This window comes from Sipha flava, unplaced genomic scaffold, assembly GCF_003268045.1.
Source record: "Sipha flava isolate LNK unplaced genomic scaffold, YSA_version1 18024_pilon_pilon, whole genome shotgun sequence".
Lineage (NCBI taxonomy): Eukaryota > Metazoa > Arthropoda > Insecta > Hemiptera > Aphididae > Sipha > Sipha flava.
Window position 1 is genome coordinate 1 of NW_020272157.1, and position 5595 is coordinate 5595.

Here is a 5595-nt window from a genome sequence, read left to right on the forward strand (position 1 = left end):
ATATAAAAATAATTTTTATCCAAGTTAACAATAAGAATGCAGTATACCTCAAATACAATAATGTAATACAATTAAATTAGACCCGAGTTACATGGTGGATGGTGATATTTATATATACATATAATGGTGACTCATACCGATGATTCTTTGTCACTAATTTCTGGATGGTATAATCTTGGAGTAGCTGATTTTATCTTACAATAACAATAAAATGATATCATTAAAGTTAAAAGGCTACTAGTCATCATGCCTATCACCACAAAAATATAATACCTATGTTTTCCTCCCGGGAAATTTCTATCTCTTAAAACACTTATTTCATTTTCTATAGTTTCCAGTGATTTAGCATGCTGACTTAAGTCTTTGAGGTCCATGGGGTTCATGGATTCCGGAAATTTGTACTCAGAGAGTGACTTTTGCTGATTATCAGTTAAGTTCGTTATTACTGGGTGGGTTTCAATGAAAGGGATGTGAGGTGCTAAAGAGATATTCTTTGAGAACTCTTGCGATGGGATAAGAATTGCTTGTTGAGTGTATGCCTTACACCCCGGATTTAGCGTTAACTGTCCCACCCCGTTTAAAATAATATTAGTTGGTTCCTCTTTCGAGCATTTTATCGCGATACTTTCGTTTCTGGCTACATATATCCAATGATTATTTGCATTGCCTAACCTATTAAAGATAGATCCCGTTATTTCCACGTATTTGATCTTACAGACATTGGGTTTTTCTATGTGGCCCAGTAGAAACTCAAGGCTACATATGGTATTTGTCGAGGTATACATTGTCATTAATTGAGAACAATAAAAGTCATTATCAACATGTTTGCAACTTTCTAATTGTTTTTCAGACAGAATAACATAATATTCCCGATTAACACTCAAACCCAAGATAGGATCGACAAATGTATAAATTGCGTAAACATCTTTTTGTTTATGTACAGGAATGGGGATGGTTCTGTAACTTTCAAATTTATTTGAATTTATTAACGGGATTGTTTGGACAAATATTAGAGTGTTGTCGACTAAAATAACTGAGACCTGAGATATTTGTATAAGTTTAGCGATCGTAAGTTTCTCTAAGGAGAAAGGTAAACTTAATCCAGAGGGTAGACTTAATAAGATTTCCTTTAAATGTAGTTTATACTGAGTATGCGTCATAAGATTTGGATGGATTTGTCCGTGGATGGCAGAGTTTACTATGTGTAATAAGCGCTGGATTTCAAATGCTTGTTGGGTTAAAAGTAGGTTTATTACCGTGACTCGTTCTACCAAGATTTCCCGTACTTCCAATTCTGACATTTCTGTTTGCGCTCGGTCTATTTTATCGTATAACCGTCTCATTGACGTATCTGAGTCCCTTCTGGACTGAAGTAATGGGGCAAGTATGGCATTCACATCTGCTATGGTAGCGCGAACAATTCGTGCTTGTGATGCGGTCAGATCCAAAGTATTCTTTGATGTATAGCTTAACTCAGAGACAGATTTGTACAAAAAACTTGCATCCTCGTCTGAGCAGACCCCGAATAATACTTTTGCGATTCGACCAACCAGGTTTATAAGGCCTCGCCTTCTTCTGTTTGGCTGTGGTTCTGACCCTAAGGAGCTCAGAATATCTTCTTTGACCTGTTCAATCTGATGGAATATAGAAGTAGTAGCCGATGTCATCCATTCGCACGTTGTACGAATGACAGTACCGTAAAATGGGGTTACTTTGATATTGCGGGGCTACTTTGATAATTGAGGTTTTGTTATGAAAACATTGATTATAATAGTTAATAATCTGTACAAATTGTCGTTTTTAATATTTAGTCGTTTAGTACAACTAGTCTAGAACCCAAATATGTTGTTGATAATACGTTCTTATCAATGATTGTTTGATTTTCAGTGTTTATTCATCTTATGATTAACTAGTACTTTTTTTTTTTCATAATTTAAGATCTGCGCAAAGTAAGTACACTTTTATACACCATTTTTTAAACCATCTAAATAACATGCTAATGTAACGGAGACCGAAACACAATGTTCAAAGTTCAATTCCATGTTGAATTTAATGAAATACATATAAAAATTTGACATGGGGCTACTTTGATATATCATATAGGGCAACTTTGATAACTATTTTATACATACATTTAACAGTGAGTTTTTGGTTTGGTAGTTGGTTTTAGTTATACTTGTTATAAAAATAGTTGGACACCACTGCATACATATTTAATTCATTACTTTTACATTTAGTAGATAGTTCATTATATATATTTATATATTTTAGTGGCTCGCAAATATAGAAAGAAGATTGGTGGTCGGTCTTATAAAAATTACTCAGATGACATTTTAGAGGAAGCACTAAATAAAATTGCCAATGGTGAGATTTCAATATTAGCTGCCAGCAAGGCATATAAAATTTCCTATGGAACATTGCACAATAAATTCAATGGCAAACATGTTAAGAAGTGTGGTCATCCAACGATTTTATTTATATTTATTATATATATATTATATTTTATTGTTATTGTTATTATTTTGTTTTTATTACCTACCTGGCTACCTAATAAAATTTTAATGGAATTGAAAGAAATGTGTTCATTTGAATTAATAGGTATATTTGTTTAGAAAAAAAAACATGTATCAATGTAACCCCACTTCACTTATATTAAAATATTTCATAAAATAATTATCAAAAAAATTTTTTTCGGACAACATTGATAGTTTGGTTAGCTAACCATTTGATTTAATGAATAAAAACTGGGGGTATCAAAGTAACCCCATATATGGTCAAACTTTGATAGCTACATTGAATTTAAAAAATATATGTGTTAAGATAATAAAAAAATTTTTTTTTTTTATGTATTATTGTAGAGAAATATATATTTGAAGTAAACCAATTTAATGAATACATTTTTCTTTACCATAGCATTAGTTAAATAAAAATAGAACTAAAAAAACTAACAAAAATTATCAAAGTAACCCCATTTTACGGTAGTGGGATTTTGTAGCACGTATTTATGGCAGAAAGCTTCCAATAAAGCATGTTCGGTTACAATATCGTCATGACCTTTATCCAAGATTGACATATTCAGAAAGATAATCTTATATTCACTATCAATGGAGTGTATGGTCCCTAATGGTTTATACATAATTCCAGTAGTAGGTACCGGTCGAATAGTATAGCCATCTGTTTTACGTTGCTCGGTTGCGTTGATGCTGAACTTGTTCAGGACTCTAAAAATGCAAAATCCATTTTTTTTTTTTTTAAATGTTACTGTGTACAGGTTAGTGCTAATACCATTATTCTAATTTAGGGTGAGTGTATATATACAATTTGTCATGTGTGATCTTAAGCAATTATTTACATTTTTTTTTTTTTTTTTATATTATTATTCACCGAATAGTTTAAGGAGGTTCGTGTGAACCTTGGCCTTCCGTTTCCCCTTTAGAATTGTAACGTTCTCGTTGGCGTTTAATCCAATCACAGGATACGGTCCTAACCACTTAGAGCTGAGTTTCCCTTGCCTAGTCCTATTCTGCAACAATACCTTATCACCTATATGGATTGTAATGGGTTTGGCAAATGAATCATATTTGTCCTTGGTACGGTGTTTATTTTGGATCAATCTCTCTCGAGCGATTTGGTGCGCTTGCTGTAATTTACTCCGTAACTCCGCATGGTAGTCCTCGTAATTGTATCGTGGTTCCAGTGGTTTAGCGATGGATGTTGGAACCCGTAATGTCCTTCCATATAGAAGTTCATAGGGTTGTTTACCGGTGGAACGGTGAACCGATGAATTGTAAACGAACATAGCGTACGGGATATATGTGTCCCAATTTTGTTGATCGGTGTCGACATAATGTCGTAAATACTCCGCCAATGTGCGGTGGCTCCGTTCTAGTGCTCCGTTTGCTTGCGGATGGTAGGGCGAAGTAGTTGTGCGTTTAACGCCTAAAAGTTTGCATGTCTCAGTGAATATCTTACTAAGGAATTCAGTTCCTTGGTCACTGATGAGATTTTGTGGTAGGCCATGGGTACACACAAAAGATGTTACAAAGTGGTAGGCTACCGTGTTAGCTTCTTTATTAGCCATAGGAATAGCTACAGAGAATTTTGTCAAATCACATTGTATGGTAAGTATGTAAACATTACCATTAAATGTCTGTGGTAAGGGTCCGACTACGTCTATGAATGTTCTTTCAAAAGGTTCCGAAGCCGTGGTACTAATCACCATAGGTTGCTTCGTACTCCTGTTATCAACTTTATTCACTTGACATGAAGCGCATTTTTTTATGTAGTCTTCTACGTCCCGTCTCATCGTATCCCATTGAAACTGCTTCCTGATTCTTTTGATAGTCTGTTGAACTCCACGATGTCCACCTAGTATACCCGAGTGGTGTTCAGTAATAATTTGCAATTTATCTGCCTCACTTAGATCATGTTTAGAATAAATTCTAATCGATATGCCGGACTCGTGAAATACGTATTGTATCATTTTTCTAACTTCAGTCCAATCCAACTCGTCATGACCACACCCAATGCGAGGTAGAGCCAGTTTATAAATTTCGAATTCCTGGCAGACTAGCCGAAGTTTTATTAGAGTATCATACATGTCTTTATAAGAAGGCTTTTGCCAATGTTTTTCTTTTGTAACGAGATGTAATATGTATCGAGTACCAATTTTGTAATAGATTACGTCGGTCTTCTTTGGTCGTTGCAACTTGAGCTCCTGCAAGTGTCCATACCGTCGGCGGAATTCCAATGCGATTCCCTGGCTGAGTTTGATGTCGGCTGATACACAATGTGCCAGATGAAATTCGTCAGATGCTTCGAAGAGATCACCTGTTACATCGTCTACTTCTGAATTTAGATTGGTGTGTGATGCTGTTTGATGTTCCTCGTATGGCAATATAGATGTGGTTGGATTTGTTATTTGGTGTTGTGTTCTTGTTTTCACGACCATGGTATCGCTAATGCGACTCAATGCATCAGCATTCGTGTTTGTCGTTCCCGCTTTGTATACCACTTCATAAGTATATTCCGCCAAATTTAACCTCCAGCGCATAAGTCTGGAGCCGGGATCCTTGACATTGAATAACCACGTAAGAGGTTGGTGGTCCGTGTATATTTTGAATTTTCTCCCTAGTAGATATGGGCGGAAATTTTTGATTGACCAGACTATGCTTAACAGCTCTTTCTCAGTTGTGCTATAATTTTGTTCGGCTTTATTCAGTGTGCGCGAGGCATATGCAATGGGTAGATCTTGGCTAGGTTCGCCCTGCGATAAATTGCTCCCTATTGCATATTGACTGGCATCTGTTGTTAAAACGAACGGTTTCTCAAAATCTGGGTACTGAAGAATGGGCGACTTGATTAACTCTTGTTTTAATTTGTTGAAAGATTCCTCACAATCTGCGGACCAGACAAACGGTACGTTCTTTTTCAAAAGAGATGTCAATGGTTTTGCAACGTGACTATACTGATTTATGAATCGGCGGTAGTAGCCTGATAAGCCTAGGAATTGTTTTACTTCGGTTGCAGTACGCGGTGCCGGAAAATCACGGACACAACGTATTTTTTCTGGGTCTGGCATAACCCCTTTTTCTG

General features: G+C 35.7%; 1 long non-coding RNA gene across 1 annotated transcript; it reads left to right on the forward strand.

Annotated features, from left to right (window-relative positions):
• The first annotated feature begins 1955 nt into the window (after positions 1-1955).
• LOC112680740 lies at positions 1956-2517 on the forward strand. Its single transcript, XR_003148341.1, has 2 exons — positions 1956-2140; positions 2272-2517. It is a non-coding gene; the product is annotated as an uncharacterized LOC112680740 (long non-coding RNA).
• Positions 2518-5595: the final 3078 nt, after the last annotated feature.